This window comes from Gossypium hirsutum, chromosome A03 (genome assembly GCF_007990345.1).
Source record: "Gossypium hirsutum isolate 1008001.06 chromosome A03, Gossypium_hirsutum_v2.1, whole genome shotgun sequence".
In the NCBI taxonomy this organism is placed as follows: Eukaryota; Viridiplantae; Streptophyta; class Magnoliopsida; order Malvales; family Malvaceae; genus Gossypium; species Gossypium hirsutum.
In genome coordinates, this window is record NC_053426.1 from 87,975,862 (window position 1) to 87,994,254 (window position 18,393).

The following is an 18,393-nucleotide window of genomic DNA, read 5'->3' on the forward strand; positions in this document are numbered from 1 at the left end:
TGAATGGGACAAATTAAGTATCATGAATGACTGAGAAATTTCATAGATTTCTAGATTTTTCTTCAAGTTCTCACAATCTAAGAAGCTATTCTCTGCAAATAAAAGAGAGCTTGTATTTGTACTTACCTTTAATGGACTAAACCAGCAGTAGTTTTTCTGGAGCATAATTTTTAGGAACCCTATATAACAGGTTTGGGTTTCATTAGAAACTATCTACTATATATATTTGATTATATTATTTGTGAGATTAAATGTTTAGTTCTCGTATAGTTGTTTTGTAAATTTGAATGGAATGCTTTGGTGCAACATGAGTCAATATCTTATGTTTAATGTTTTGCATCATAGTTACTGCTAAATTTTTACCAATTGTGCCGCTTACTCGATTTTTTTTTGTTAGTGCATGATTACTTGTTTTAAATTTATTAATATTAATCGATGAATTTTAATTATCTTGTTATAAATATTTTAGTTTTAAGTTTGGTTGAATAATATATGATTTTGACATATTATGATTTCGAATGTTTGTTTAAATTATTATGACATAATTTACAATTTGAATTGTAAAATATGTTAATTATTATGATTTTGATTTTTGAGATATTTAGTTTAATAGTTTTAAAATTTGGAGTAAAAGAGTTTCCGTTACATGGTTCTTTTTAATTATAAAATCAGTAAAGATTAATGTTTTTGGTTTTTAATGGCGGCATTTAGACAACTTTATTTTAGGTTATGTTGTAAATTGTATCAGAAATTTCAGTTTTGACATTTAATTGTTAAAGAAAATTTTAAATTTTAAATTTGAATATTGATATATTTATATATTTATATATTTATATATTTTAAAATAATTTAATGAAAACAAAAAGTTGCCAAAGTCACCTCTGTTGTTGAAATTATTTTGTTTTAAAATATAAAAAAGTTGTGCATGTAAATTAAGCCAAGTTAATATTGATCGTGTAGCACCCCAAACCCAGTACAAATGTTATGGCCGGATCCGACATGCCACATCGAAGCGTTCAAAACATTTTATATTGTTGATCCAGAAAAACCTACTTAGTGTTTTAAAAGATAATTTCATTATAGGTTAAAGTGAATGGAAGCTGTGCACCAGGTAGGAAACCGGAAAAAAGGAGGTGAGTCTATCAGACTACTTAAGTGCCAAGCTCCCTTCGGATCCAATCCTAGACATGCACACCGCCATTGCCACACCTTAACGTCATGTATATTTCTAGGAAACCGATTTGATTAAGTCATTTTTAGGAAAAGTGATTAATTTTGGAAAATACTTTCATTGCGGAAGCTTCGTGTTATTTTGAAATCAATTGTTGTTTTTTTTTAAAACGCGCCCTAAAGCTATCCAATTTCAACAGTTAAAATAAGTAATACCTATCTTAGTAATACATATTAAAATCATCAAAAATAATTAAGCAGCCTTATTACATTTAAAAACCCAAACCTCAACGTAAATAATAGGATGTCCAGTTCACCAGGAGAAAAGCAAACTTTCAGAACGGGTGGCCACTCCGAATTCCCTCACAGCTCCAAGCCCACTATGGTCGGGGATTTCCTGCGTGGATGAAAATAAAAGGGGTGAGTTTGGGGAAACTCAGTGTGTAAGGAAAACCCATTCAAAGCCCAAGTCAGCTCAAGCCCATTGGGCCTAAGCCCATTCAGGTAACAGTGGTACTGGGCCAGAGCCCTTTTCAGATTACAATAAACTGGGCCTTAGCCCCTTATTCAGATAACAGTATGGCCCATAGGCCCATTTCAAAATACATGCAACATCAGTAAATATATGCAAGCCCATTTGGGGAGACTACTCAACCCACCAACCACTACACTCTACCCGTACCAGCCATACACTCCATGTGGGGAATAGCTCAACCCACCCAGCCCAACACTCCACAGTTGCAGCCTTGCTGCTCAGTTAACAGTAAATTGAGGCAAAGCATCCAGTACGTGGACAAGCCACTTTCAGTACTTCCTCCGTCAATATCCCAATCCCATGCATCAGATAATAACAACATGGCATGCAGTAAATAACAACAGTCAAACATGCATTTAGGTCAATTTAACCCTAGGGGTATTTCGGTAATCAATCTACTAGGGGTAAAACTGTAAATTTTCCACTTTTAAAGGTATTTCAGTAATTTATCTATTTTAGGTTTTTTCATGCATATTCCTACCTTTCACGTACTACAGAATCACGTACCGAGGGTTCTTACCGAATTGGGCCCGTTGGCCCATCATTCCAGTTTTGGCCCATTAAGCCCAAAAATATCGAGGGCACAGAAATCATGTACTTTGCAGTCCAAACATTGCAGCTTACCAAAAACATTAATTGATTTACCTCACGAGCATTCGCACACTCGCAAATCTACAAAATACCGGTTTTTGGCATTTCGGCATTTCGACTTTTGCCGATCTAGACTAAGAAAGAGGGTGTTAGTTACACACCTGTTTGCGACGATATGCTGACGAGATCCACACACGAACCACCTACAATTGGATTACTAACACGTTAATCTAACTATTCAAATACGAACTACGTATTAACCCCTTACGATATTCGGCCAACCACACCTACAGATCATAGTAAGCTTATAAGAAATCAATAAGCAACTCATTAACAAATTTTTGTCAATGTTTACCACATAATCATAATTTCACTGCAAGCTGTCTTCCGAGCAACAGTCACTAAATCATTTATAACTGGAGCTACGAAACTCCAAATCAAGTGCCGTTAATTTTCCCTGAAAATAGATCATATATCTTCTATCTATAAAATTTTCAGAATTTTTGGTATGGCCAATCAATACCAGATTTTTCTTAAAGTTTCCCATGTTTCACTGTTTGACTAATCTGACCACTCTTCATTACAAATAAAATTTCTCATTGTACAGAATTCAAAATATGTTTTAGTTCATTTCATTTGAAACTAGACTCATTAAGCTTTAATTACATAATTTATTCAGCTTCTAATTCATCTCCCACAATTTATGGTAATTTTCCAAAGTCACGTTACTGCTGCTGTCCCAAGCAGATTTATTACCAAATCACTCTTTCATACACCTATCTTGCATGCATGTTATTTAAGCATGTATATCACCAATCAATCATCACATATCTATGATTTTTACTTAAGCATAATCTCCATTTCATCATTTTAAAGAACAACATATTAGCCGATTTTTCCCTTTAGCATCTAAGGCACATGCATGCTCATTTGTTTGGCTCAACTTCACATATCTTCCATTTTTCATCAAAAGAACATGAAACAACAACCATTTCCTTCATTTTAATTCATGACCAAATGCTCACAACACAACCAAAAACCAAAATATGCTTCAAGAGTTAAGGTAGAATCAAGAAGAACTCATGAACATCAAGATAGAAGCAAACTACCATGAACTTACCTTTAATTTTCTTCCCCAAGTGACCGAACATTCAAGAGCTTTCTCTCTCCTTTCTCTTCTCTAACTTTAGGCTATGATGAACAAAGATGGACAAAACTTTGTTCTTTTCACCCCTTTTTCTTTTAATAAAATTTCATATTTCATCCATTTAATTCTTTAATACAAAAGACATGAAATTCCAATCATGGAACATTTACCTAACCCATTATCATGGAACATTTACCTAACCCATTATCATGAAACATTTACCTAACCCATTATCATGGAATATTTACCTAACCCATTATCAATTTGTATCAATTTGTACCATAAATTATGGATATCAAGTGCACATTTTGTCTACAACAACATGATGGCTGGCCACTTCATGTAAAATGGGAGGTTTGTCATGCAAATCCTCCTATTTTGCACTCCTATTTATTTGGCCACTTCAATTTAGCCTATAGCATTTTCAAACATTTTCACATAGGTCCTATTTCATAATTTCACTCACAAATGACAAAATTAAAGCATGAAATTTTGCCAACATTCACAGAATTCCCGAAAATTGGGGCGTTACAGATCGACCCTATACCAGCCCACTTTTGCCCGGCCCACCAAACTAAAATACCCAAACCAAACTAAAATACCCAACAGCCCAAAACCCCTTTTAACCCTAGCCCATAGCAATTAAAAAAAAAGACTAAAAAACCTTAGCCACCGCCCCTATGCTTGACTTTCGGCCAACTACCTTCTAACCACCTGCTCCAATGCCCTTATCATGTCACCACTTGCACCGCCACCTGCAAAACATCAGAGAAGAAATAGTAAAAAAATTGTAATGAAATCGGGCTATAAAAGCCCCAAAATTGTAAATTTTCAGGACTTTTTTTGTTTGGAAATAGAAACAGACTTTCAAACATAAAAAAAGGGTGGAAATACCATCAAAAAGTTTAAAACACCAACACAAAATCGCAACAAGAAACACCAAATAGAGTTCCGAAATAAAGGTTTTATTTATTTTCATTTTTGTTTTTATTTATTTATTTTATTTTATTTTGAACCTATTTACTCCTTTATTTTCTTACAAAATACACATATATATATTAAAAATTTAAAAAGAAAAAATATACCTTTTTAAATTTCCGGCCACCATGCGCGGTGGCCGGTGACGGTGGCCGACGGCAGCCCTACGGCGGCGAGCTCGCCGGAGCTTGGCCTGAAGGGAGAGGCACTTCAGAGAAAAAGAGGAGGGAGAAGTTTTTTAAAAAAAAAGGGTGTTGAAATGATTTTTTTTTTGAAAATTCACTTAAATAGAGAGCCAAAACGACGTCGTTTTGACTTGAGTCCTTAAACCCCAAACGGCGTTGTTTTGAGCCTTAACCCACGACCCGACCCACTCCAAGCCTAGGACCCACGTGTTTTCAACGGAAGGGCTAATTGCACTTTTAGCCCTTCCGCTTTTTTATTGTTTTGAAATTTAATTTTTCATTATTTATAATTTTGCCTTGTAATTTATTTTGACTTTCAATTGGGTCCCTCTTGGTGCTGTGCATTTTGGGAGGATGGGATATTGCCCATTTTGGTCCTCCCTTGTTATCCGCACGCCCAAATTGGTCATTTTCTTTGTATTTTTATTCCGAATTGGCCCTAAACTTTCATTTTAAGTTCAACTTAGTCCTTTTAAGTTATTTTTGCTATTTTTGCCATTAACATTATTATTATTATTATTATTTTTATTTTTATTTTTATTACTATTACTTTTTTATTATTACTACTACTGTTATTTTTATTAACATATTATTTTTTTACCACATTATTATTTCCTTTTTTTATATATTATTATTGATATTAACATATACTATTATTATTAATGTACTATTATTTTCTATTTATTACTATTATATTTATTACTATTATTAATACTTTTTTTTTCTTTAGTACTATCACTATTATTATATTATTTGTCGTACTGTAATTATTTCCTACTTAGCTATTATTACTATTATTATTTTTACTATTATAATTATTATTAATCTTTTATTATTCTCTTACATTGCTTGTTCGTTTTATTCCTCCATTTCTGTTCTCATCATTCTTATTATGTGTTTATTTTTATTCTGTTATGTTCGTTTATATCGAAATTTATATTTTTTTGTTCATTCTTCGTTATTCCATTTTACCACAAATTTATATTAATTACCCGAGAAAAATTATTCTTTCATAAAAGCGATATTCCGTATTTGGAAATTCGAGAAAATCGTGCCCTAACTTACTAGGTTTCGATTTTTTCTCATTTAACTTAAATAACGAATATTCTTTTTAAATCGCAATACGAGTTTTGAATAAAATACTTATCCTCGGAGATACGAGGTGCTGTGTCCTAACTTACTGGATATGACATCTTGTTACCTCGAGATGAGATTTTCACAAACAAAGGCAATATTCGATATTTGGAAGTTCGAGATATCATGCCCTAACTTACTAGGTTTCGATTTCCCTCGTTTACTCTAAATAATCGAATACCCCTTTTTTTTTAAAAAAAAAGTTAAAGTACACGAATTTTAAGTAAAAGACAAGCTTATTCTCAAAAAGTTCGAGATGTCTTGTCCTAACTTACTGGATGTGACATTTCATCACTTTGAGACGAGAAGGTCTTTAACGTTTGAGCGTTTTTTTACAAAAGAGAGATCGTATTTCAAGGTCTTTCAAGTTTTTAATTTTCGACACTAAGACACTAATTAATCAACTAGGTACCAATTTTTGGGCGTATCGAGCGTGCTAATCCTTCCTCGTGCGTAACCGACTCCCGAACTCATTTTTTGATTTTTGTAGACCAAAAATTATCGTTTTAGTAAATTTTAACTTTTATTAAAATGATAAATTTGGGGTGACCCAATCACACCTCAGCAAAAAGGATTGGTGATGAATCCCATTTTCATTTTCATTTTCAAAACCAAGTCGACCCCGTTTTTCCAAAAAATGGTTTCAACAGACCCAAAGGAAGATTAATATTTAAAAATTTTACATGTACAACTACGACAATAAATATGTAACAATTGTTGGGTTTTACATGTGAGTAATAAATCGGCTCAAAGGAAGATTTATTATTTGACATGTTCTTATTATCAATGTTTGGTTACTACACCAAGATATCACTTACAAGTTAATATTTTGTCCAAAGATGAAATACTAATGGAGTGTCTGATATCTTAGGATGTGGTTTTCCTTTATTAAAAATTATTTTGATTTAAATTTGAAGTCTCATTTGAGGTTGTTTTAATTTATTCAACTATTACTATACTTGTCAACATTATTGTGTGTTGTTTTAGGATAAATATATGTACATATATATACTATTATCTTTTAATTTGATTGAAAGATGAAATTAAGAGAAATATTTTGAAACAAATAAATTCAGATTTTGGTTTTGGGTTTTAATTAAGGATGTCTAATGTTTTAAATAAATTAGTTGAAACAAAATGCCATGAAAGTGACCTTTTTTTCTTAGATTAGTTTTTTTAAAATATCAAAATGATTATATGTTTTTGTGATTCATGTGTTTATTAATTGACCCAAAGGTAAGTTAATATTTGATAGAATTTCAACGACATCTATGGTGATAAATGTGTGAGAATTATAAAGTACTTTGTTTAAGCAATAAGTTAGTCCAATGATTGATTCATTATTTGATATAATTTATTGTCAATGTTTGATTGCTACAACAAGAATATCGCTTACTGTAAATATTACTATCCAAAGACTTGAGATGAGATTAGCCACTATTTTGAATTTGTTGTTTACTTATGAATATTCATTTGAGCTTGTTTTTATCTATTTTGTTTTTTATTCAACTAGTTTATCTTTTGCTGCGACAATATCTACTAATATAGATTCTATACCCATGCTTAATAAGACTAATTTCAAGGAATGAAAAAGAAACTTGTTTATAGTGCTTGGCTATATTTGACAAAGACTTTGCACTAAGGGAAGAACAACTTTCACCTCTCACTGCGGCAAACACTCCTCATGCTAAAAGGGATTTTAAGAGGTGGGATTGTCCAAACTATATGAGTCTAATGATCATGAAGCACAACATTCTATAAGCCTTTAAGGGCATAGAATCTAAAGAGATTACTCAGGCCAAGGGTTTCCTTAACGAAATTGAGAAACTTTTTTCCAAAAACGATAAGGTTGAGATGACATCACTTTTGACTTCTTTGATGTCTATGAAGGATCTCTTCTAGCTTCTTGTCTATGAAGTATAAAGGTTAAGGATACCTAAGGGAGTACATTATGGAGATGTTCTATGTTGTTTCAAGATTTAAGGCACTTAAGATCAAGCTTTTTGAGAAATTACTTATTCTTATGGTTTCGGTATCACTTCCTGCACAGTTTAATCAATTTAAAATTAGTTACAACTATTAAAAGGAGAAATAGACTCTAAATTAACTTATTTCTCATTGTGTACAAAAGGAAGAAATGTTGAAGCATGATAAGTTTGAAACTGCTCATTTGGCTAGTGCCTTTAAAGACAACAACTTATATTCTGAATAGAATACCCACTAAAGCAATTACAAAAACACCTTATAAGCTTTGGATGGGTTGAAAACCTAGTCTAAAGCACTTTTGAGGATGTCCAATTGAGGCAATGCCTTATATGCCACATGAAAAGAAATTAGACTCCAAAACAATGAGTAGTTATTTTATTAGTTATTCTGAGTGATCTAGGGTCTATAAGTTTTATGATCCCATAATTAGAAATATTTTTTAGACAAGAATTGCAACATATTTTGAGGATATTGAGTTTGGAGAGAGAAATAAGGTTAGAGACATTACTTTTGAGGAGGAATTGAACTCCAATTTAGTTCTTGCTATCACTTTTGACGATGTTCAGGTTTTCATACCTATCATTGATCAAGAAATTAATCCAGAACCTCAACAAGACAAAGTTGAACAACTTCCTATTTAATCTGAATAATTGTTCCAAAATAACAAACTCAATAATATCAAGAACAAGTTCCATTAAAGAGGTCCAAAAGATAGGAGGAATGCAATTCCTAAATTTCAACCTACAAGGGAGACACCATTGTATGGGAGGTCCTAGGCCATGTGAGAAACGTAATCCTAGAGTTCTAAGGGTGAAATGATCGTGTATGGAGTTGTGTAGGTAAGCTGTGTAGTTTAGGCTAGGCTCGATTTTGCCTTAATGTTCTTGTAAAAGAACACACACCTGATTTTTAGGGCCTCGAACTATAACGCCCTAAAATTTCTAATTTTGTTATTGTGAAAATATGACACAAATATCTATTAGCTTTAGTGGTTATGTGTTCTGGGAGTGTTTGGGAGGTCTCAAGCTCAAGCCTTCGCTTGAACAAATTTTGGTATTTTGAATGAATTAGGCCTTACTCTTGTTCAGCAGGCTTTTATTTGATTGTTGGCAAAAATATATCAGAATGGGTCTGCTGGTCTGGTGGTTAAGTGGAGTGTTAGTGTGTAGGAGATCCTGTGTTCGAGTCCTTGCGCTAGCAGGGGAATTAATTTTTGTTTGAGTAGTTGTGTTTTAGTGGGTTAATAGGGAGTGTTTTTAAGAGATAATTGGGGAAAAGTTATCAAAATAAGATTTTCTTCTTATCAGTTTTCTATTTTCTTTTTTCCCAACAAATTTTCTGATGTTAGACTTTTGTTTCTCTGCCGTTTCTTCTCCCTTCTTGTTCACTTTTGGTTTTTGTTCCCCTTTGGCCGAATCTTGTTTCTTCTCTTTCCCCTCTCTTTTCATTTCTTGACCGGTTCATCTCTTGCTCTATAGCCAAAATTCTCTTCTCTTTTCCCTACTCTTTTCGTTTCTGTATTTTTTGTGAGTCATCTTTTTGGGTGCAACTTTCAACTTCATCTATTTTGGTAAGTGGAATTTTTCCCCTTAGTTATGGTATTTCGATTAGGCAATTAACAAAAGGTTTGTTTTACTTTCATTTAGGTGTTGTTCAAAGGTTTTAAGCGAATATTCCATTGTGTGGAGACGACTGGTTATCGGATTCGTCGCGGTAAGTTTTTGAATCGTCGTTGGCTTAGTTTCTCAAGTTTTATGTTGGGGATATTTGGTTTGATTGATGAATCAAGTGATTAATTAAGGGATACATTAGTCAAATATAGGTTTTTGAAGGCTTGGGTTACTTTGCATAGCGAATCGATACTAAGTGTGCCCCTGAAACGCAGAAAACGGGATTTAGCGAAAAGCCAAAATTGCTGGCTATTGAGAAATGATAGAAATAAGAGAAAATAATGCAAAAAATTGTAGAGAAAGGAAATACGGGTGTTATAAACTTGGAAATCAACATTTTGCACTAAAATAATTTTGGACGGCAGTAATAGTCTAAATTTGAAAAATCATCAAAAATAGTGGAAATTGAGTTAGTGGTTGATTAAAATATGAAATTAAATTTTATTGAGTATAGTCTTTCATGGAAAAAATAGTGTAAGTAATGGAATTGTAAATTATGAGATATAATAAATTTTTTGAGACAAGGTCAGAATGATTTCGGGTTCCCCTATTCTGTCTTTGGAAAATCATCAAAAATTGTAAAAAAATATAATTAGGGGCTTAAATTTATATTTTTAAATCCTTAATGAGTCTATTTTCAAGAGAAACAAACAGAAACATTATCCAAATTCTGTACTAAGAGATAAATAATTTTTAGTAAGGAGAGGTTGAAGTTGTCAAACAGAAGAATAGGGATAAATTTGAAGATTTTACTATAAATTCTGAAAATTTTATGGTAGAGAGGTATTTGATTCTAGTTTCAAAAACATCAAGCGGATCTTAGTTTGGAATTCTATAGCTCAAGATATAAATAATTTAGTAACAATGACTCAAGTAGACAACTTTGAATGAACATATAAGTATATAGTGAAAACATATATGAATATTTAGCTAGCATGGATTACATTAAAAATGAATCACATGGCTAAGGCCAATTTGGGCCGTGTGAGCCCTACGGGTGTGTGAGCTCATTTTTTTAAATAGTTGTCTAAGGTTGCACGAGCTGCCCAAGTCGATTGTGGACCTACTGAAGGGTCGGTAAGCCCTACTTAGACCCCTATATGAGTGATTTGTCTGTCTGATTTCTTTATCGAGCATGAATTATGATATCTGAATGTATGTACTGTAATTACATAATAGCATAACATCTTTTGTATGTTGCATTGCATCGAGGTGGGTTATTTTTATCTAGAGGAAGTGTCTGAAAGGCTATTAAGCCTGTTATCTAGCAGCTCTGCTGCAAATTTCTGATTATGTGCCGCGTTTCAGTACAACATGGTGTGTAGGGATGGGTGAGTTGATTTAATCCCCACATAGTGTGTAAGGATGGACGGAGATGGTGTGTAGAGGTTGGTGGGTAGGATTCTGATTTTTTGCTATTGCATATTGTATCTGAGATGGGCCAAGGCTCTAAATTATATTTGAGACTATATCCGAATGGGCCAAGGCCCAAACTGAATCGGTAATGGGCATAGGCCCCAGACTGTAATTGATTATTTTGTTATGTGTATCTGTATGTATGTTTTCTGTGGGGATTACACACTGATCTTGCGAAAACTCACCCCTTTTCCTATTTAATCTATACAGGTAATCCCCAGACTTAGGCGGATTGGTCCAGCGAAGGGCTCGAAGGTGACCACCACTACTGAACTACTTTATTACAACTTTTGATTTTATATTATCTTTGGGTATTTATTATTGTAATGTTGGGACTTTGGATTGTTTGGTTTAAATTGGGATTTTATACTCTTTTTATGGATTTTTAAACTACAACTCAATAAAACACTTTTTTTTCTAAAAACTAAGATTTTCGATTTTGTAAAATAATTAGTTTCAAAGATTTTGCTTAAAAGACATGTTTTAAGGAAAATCAACTAGTTCACATTTTTCTGAATTAAATAAAAGCTAATTAACTACTGATAAACCGTAATTTATACATAATTTTACCTCATGCCTAATGCATTTATGGATGGTTTCTCCTTAGATTTGGGGAATTTGATGCTCCTAATCCTTTAATTTCATGTTTTATACTTAGGACAGCATAGGAGAGTAAAAAGACTGAGAAACGGGCCGAAAACAGAGAAAATTGACCCATATGAGAAAACAACAGGGCCTGGACTTCCTCACATGGGCGTGTCATACGGTCGTGTCAAATTGGCAGGATCGAAGCCAGACTAACACGGGTGGATCACACGCCCATGCCCATTTAATAGCCTTGACCACGACCTTTAGTAATTGCACACGGGCGTGTCCCTGCCGACCCCAAGTTTAGTCCAATTCGGAAAAGGCCAATTTTGAGGGTTCTTAGACATTCCAAAGCCTATTTAAACACTTGAAGAGGCACTTAGGAAGGGGGATGCAGAGTAGGAAGCAAGGAATTACTCAAAAAAAGCTGATTGATCCATCTCAAAAGCCAAATTCATCATCAAGACTGGAGATCTCCCTTCAAGTTCCTTCAAAAGTTTTGGGTTTTCTTATGTTTTGCTATCTTTATTCTTTTGAGATGTTTTCTTTCATAAGTATGAACTAAACCCCTAAATACTTAAGGGAAATGAAACCTAAGACAGATCTTGTTATTATTATCTGAATTGTATGATAAATATTTGACTTGTTCTTAATTATGTGTTCTTAATTCTTGTTTTGATATTCTAGGATATTGATTCAAGTTAAGCTCTTATTTAGAGGAGGTATAGACCATGTCTAAGAGTAAATTTGTCATAATTAAGCGGAGTTGATTACGCGCCTAGAGATAGGGTGACAAGATTTTTCCAGATTAGGGCGAAACCTAATAAGGGAATCCATAGATCGAGTTAATGCAATTCTAGAGTGTTAATTAGAAAGAGATTTCAATTATTCAACCTAGGGTTAGACGTTATTAGTCTCGAGAGATATAATAATATAACTTAGGGATTTCTACGGATCAAGTCAAATGAATAAATCGTCTGATTCAGAGTCAAATAACAAGTGAAGTCTAGGTGGATTTGTCCTTAGGTATTGTCTCAATCAATCAAAATTTCCTAAAATTATTTTTCCAAGTTTTTTTCTTTCTATGCATTCTTAGTTAATAATTAGTTTAGACAACCAAACCTCTTAAATTTTAGGCTAAATAATAAAAATGAAGTAAATACTAGTACTCGTAGTTCCTTTGGGTTCGACAATCTGGTCTTGCTGAACTATACTACTGTTCGATAGGTACACTTGCCTTAATCGTGATAATAAGTTCGTCTCAAGAACATTTCAGTTATAAATCTTTAAAACCTGTTTCGAATCTCACGCATCAAGTTTTTGGCGCCATTGCTGGGGAACTAGGATATTAGGAAAACTCGATTTTTATTACTTTAGCCACTTTACTTTAATTACAATTTAAATTTTTATTTTCTTTTCTAATTTTTCTATTATTTCCTTCTGACAGGTTTTTCTAGTTTATGACCAGAAGAAACCTGTCAGGACCACTACTATTTGACGGTGAGATCGACCGCACAGTTCGTAGGAACCGGAGAGAAATAAGGCGAAGCCTAAGATACACAAAGAATGAACAAGAGGACGATTCTTTAACCACAACCGAGGAGATGGCTGAAAACCAAGAAAATCTGCTACCTCCTGCGATTGTTGTTAATCAGAATCCTGCTCCGTGCGCTATGTATGATTATGTTAAACCTTTTTTATCAGGAACTGAATCGAGCATAGTTAGACTGGCTGTAGCCGCAAATACTTTTGAACTGAAACCTAACACAATTCAAATGATACAACAGCTTGTTCAGTTTAATGGTTTGTAGGACAAGGATCCCAACGCTCACTTGGGAAACTTTTTGGAGCTATATGATACATTTAAAATTAATGGCATTTCTGATGACGCCATTTGTCTTCGGTTATTCCCCTTTTCATTAAGAAACAAAGCTAAACAGTGGTTGAACTCATTGCCATGAGGGTCAATCACTACTTGGGAACAAATTACCGAAAAGTTTTTATTAAAATATTTTCTACCGGCTAAAATAGGTAAATTACGTAATGATATTTCTTCCTTTGTGCAGATGGATTTAGAAACACTCTACGATGCATAGGAGAGATACAAGGACCTCTTGAGAATATGCCCTCACCATGGGTTACCGCTTTGGCTACAGGTTCAAACCTTTCATAATGGCCTGAATCCTTCGACTCGACAAATGGTTGACGCAGCTACTGGTGGAACCATCAATAATAAGACACTTGAAGATGCCTATGAATTTATAGAGAAGATGTCACTGAAGAACTATTAGTGGCAAGTTATGAGGATAAAGCCAACAAAAACAGTCGGCGTTTATAACGTCGTTACGGTCACCATGCTCTCTAATCAGGTAGAACTCTTGAATAAGAAAATTGATGGTTTCCTTAGTTCTTCACAGGTTCACCCAGTAATGCAATGCGAAGCAAGTGGAGGCGGATCAAACAGTTCAGAATACCCACCTTATGGCCACAACATGGAGAACGAACAGTTAAATTACATAGGTAACAATCCTCGATCTCAAAACAATCCCTATAGCAATACTTACAATGCAGGTTGGAGGAACCCCCCTAATTTTCATGGGGAGGCCAAGGGAATCAGAGACCACCACCTCCAGGCTTCCAACAACCACTCTATCAACAAGAGAAAAAACCGAACCTTGAGGAGATGTTAACAAAATTCATCTTAGTGTCAGAAACTCGTTTTTAGAATACCGAGACCACACTCAAAAATCAACAAGCATCAATCCAGGGGCTCGAAACTCAGATTGGACAGCTCGCCAAGTTGATTTCCGAACGACCACAAGGTAGTCTGCCAAGCCGCACTGAATCTAACCCAATGGAGCAACTCAACGCTATTGCCATTCAAGATGAGGAAGGGCTAGTTGCAGAACCAAGGCCAGAAACAGTGGTAAGCATAGGTAAGGATGAGGTAGGCCATAATGAGCCAAAGCCGGTGATTACAGAATATAGACCTCGTGTGCCATACCCCAATGCGACAAGGAAAGACCATTCAGACGAACAATTTGGTAAATTCCTTAAACTTCTAAAGAAACTACATATTAACTTACCGTTTATTGAAGCCCTTTCGCAGATGCCAAACGCAGTCAAGTTTTTAAAGAAGCTTCTAGCAAATAAACGGAAGTTAGATGAAGCATCGCATGTGGAGCTGAACGCGGTCTGCTCAGCCATTCTACAGAATAAGCTGCCTAACAAACTAAAAGATCTAGGGAGTTTTACAATTCCTTGTTTAATTGGTAGTTTAGATTTTAATAATGCGTTGGCTGATTTAGGGGCTAGTATCAATGTTATACCTTACAAATTATTTAAGCAACTAGGTCTAGGGAAACCCAAACAAACTAGGATGAGCATTCAATTAGCAGATAAAACTATCAGATTTCCTAGGGATATTCTTGAAGATGCACTCGTTAAAATCGGCAAATTTATATTCCCAGTTGATTTCGTTGTTCTAGACATAGAGGAGGATAGCAACGTCCCCTTAATTTTAGGAAGGCCCTTTTTAGCAACCGACAGAACAATTATTGACATTGGCACAGGTGAACTGACACTTCGTGTGGGAGACGAAACAATCACCCTTCAAGCCCGTAATTCATTTGGTTGTATAAATCATTTGGCTAAAACTAACCATATAGTGTAACCTTTTTTTGCAAAAAATAGGTTTGAAGAACATACATAAGCCAAGCAACAACAAAGAACCTATCCATGAAGAACGAAGGTTACAAATCGAGGAGCTAGATGGATGGCGGACACATAAATCGAGAAAACACGATAAACCAAAATCATGCCATGTGGAGCTTAATTCCTCCAAAAATCAACTTAAAGTTGGAGACAAAGTACTATTCGATGCAGCAGATCCTCGAATCGCCACTTCTAAACTAAATGAATAAACCCCTCTTACGGTAATTAGTATTTTTTCATATGGTATGGTCGAGGTAAACCACTCCAAATTTGGCACGTTCAAGGTAAATGGTACTCATCTTAAACCTTATGTTGATAAAATTGATAGCAGGGATGAGGAGTGTAAACTCCTCGATTCACCATGATCACGCATCAGAGAAGTAAGTTGAGCTTAGACTATAAATAAGCGCTTCTTGGGAGGCAACCCGAGCACTAACAGTATTAATTTCTTTAAATTTGAGTTTTTAACATCTAACATACTAACCGAATCATGGTACACAGACTCTCTAAATACCACACGGCCAGCCACACGGGCATGCCTTAGTTCATGCAAAAACAGGGCAAAATTTTCCAACATGGGAAGCGGTAAAGTCGCCACGGCCGTGCAACATGGCCATGGACAAACTTGCCAAAACAACACGGGCGTTCGACATGCCCGTGCCTCAAAACCGTGGGTGAACCTGTCAAACTAGCACAGGCGTGGACCTATGTACACGGGCATGGGAGAAGTGAACGAAGCGAGACACGACCGTGCAACATGGCTGTGTGCACTCACACGCCCGAGCAACACGGGCGTGGGCCGAATGTTATATGCGTCCAAATTCAAAATTCGCGAAACACACAGGCAAAAATTAGGGCACACGGGCGTGTCCCACGGTCGTGTGCCCCAAAATCTATAAAAAACCCTCACTATTCGTCATCTCCCTCCCAAAAAACCCTAACCCTAGCCTCTGCAACTTCACAGGCCCTAGCCCCCACACCCGTGTGTCGCCTACAACACCGATTTTGACGCCTCAAGTTCCTTCTTTTTATGTTTGTTTACTCTTTTCTCTCTATCTCCTTTGAATATTTTGTTTATTTCATGATTTCTCTGCTCTATTTGCCTATTTTAAATGAATTCTCATAGTTAGAACAATAGAATACTTTTGCTTGTTTATAAGAATTTTGTCATTTTAGTTACTCCATTATGCTCTACTTTTTCATTTTTCCTAGTTTCATGAAATTTATGCTTCCCATACACATTCATTCATATTCCTATTATATTATTCCAATAATACTATAACTTGATACATTTAGTAGTTTTGTTTACTTCATCCACTCGGTAAGTCTCATGAAATCTTCATATTTAGTTTTGTGCTTCTGTGCTATTTTTGGGATGTATTGGTTGAGTTTGAATTTTTCAATGTAGGTAAAATGTCATCATCATGTGGTAAGAAGACTGCTATTCTCGCCTCGAAGAAGCGGAAAGGAGCAGCGTCATCCTTGGGTCCCATCTCGGAAAACTGACACCCCTTCATTCAGTTTCCATCGGGAAATCAAAAGGAACTTTTTCAGATACTTCAGGCCCGACCTTTAGCTGTGGGCCACTGCATTGACTGGACCGCGCTTGGACAAGTTCAATTAGCTGACGATGTCTGAGCCCTCTTGATAACTGATCCATGGGAACTCTTCTTTGTGATCATCGACTTGACGTACCTTGAGCTTACACTTGAACTTTGCTCAACCTTCTATGTTCAAGATGTCATGACCAACTTCGATGACCCTGAAATGGTCCAATTTCGTCTCAACAGTTTAGTCCGCCAGTTAAGTGTGCCCAAGTTCAGTATCGCTTTGGGCCTTTATACGGAGGAGTTTATGGAAGACAACAAGCTCAACACCCTCCATCGCCACATCCACTACTCCCCTTCAAAGTGTTGGGATACTTTGGTCCCCAGCTCGACTTCCTACGATCCCAACCACACCAAGGCATCGGCTCTCTCTCCCTCCTTGAGGTACCTACACACTATCTTAGCACACACTTTGATAGGCCAGCGAGAGAGCACCGGCGTCGTTAGCACTCACGACGCCTACTTTCTATGGACTATAGCGAATGGGCACATTTTCGACCTCGCCTACTTTATTGCCCTTTCCATTCACCACCAGATGGAGCGGAATCAGAGGGGGGTCATCTCCATTGGCCCCTACGTAACTCGGTTGGCTCGACACTTTGGGCTCCTCAACATAGCGGCCCAATCATCCTCCCTCACTCTCATTGGCCAGATGTCTCCACAGGGCATCTCGAGCATGTTACATATGAGGATGATCGAGAAGCGCCGATGAACCCACCCTCCTCAGTACCGCCTCGCCCAGTCCACCGAGGAGGAAGACCCCGAGGACATTACTGATAATGTCCTTCCACGTTACGAGGACCTACCGTCTCAGCCACCGCCTCCTCATCGTCCAGTTCATGCGGCGACTTCATACACTGACATCTCTGAGCACCTTACTCGATTCGAGCAGCAGTGTTTTCGGCACTTTGTTAACATTGATGCTACTAAATATCAGATTTGTCAGCACTTCCACATCTCATCGCCACCCCCACCTCGAGAACCATCTGGCAAAGAAGATGTTTAAAAATTTTATTTATTATTTTATGTTGTTCCTTTTGTTTTCATTTGAGACTACTTTTTATTTTTCTTTCACCTTATTTTTATTAGGTTTTATAATTATTATTTTACAATTTTTAATTTCGGCTAATTCATTACGAGTACCTATTCTTCCTTATATATTTCCTAAAAGAGTTCCTGATTCTATCACAGTTATAAAGAGCTCCAAAGCTCACTATTACTCAAGAACTTGAAACTCCACTGATAAAGGTTCTCCACGACTGCCATACCTTGCTCGACCACGACCATAACCAACTTGGGATATAATATTCTTTTGGTACAGCATTTGTGGAACCCAACCTCTACCACCACCGAAGTATCCTCCTTCACCCTCATCATTGCTTTGGCCGATTATTCTTCATAACCCCAATTCAAGGAGTTCATTCATCATTCAGGAAGTTTCACTTCTCTCCCTATCTTATGATTATCAATCTATCTTTTTCAATATATCTATTTTTGTACATTGAGGGCAATGTACATCTTAAGTGTGAGGGGGTCTTTCATATTATCATTAGAAATCCCTGAATTGTGTCTTATTCTCATGTGATCTTCTCATGCCATGATTAGAATGATTTTTGATTAATTTATGATTTTTATTGATATGTCTTGAATTAAAATTTAGGCATTCATGCAT

General features: G+C 35.6%; 1 non-coding gene across 1 annotated transcript; it reads right to left on the minus strand.

The window, feature by feature from the left end:
* Window positions 1-13,433: 13,433 nt before the first annotated feature.
* Window positions 13,434-13,540, minus strand: LOC121226570 (small nucleolar RNA R71). Its single transcript, XR_005924343.1, has one exon. It is a non-coding gene; the product is annotated as a small nucleolar RNA R71 (small nucleolar RNA).
* Between the last annotated feature and the right edge of the window lie 4,853 nt (window positions 13,541-18,393).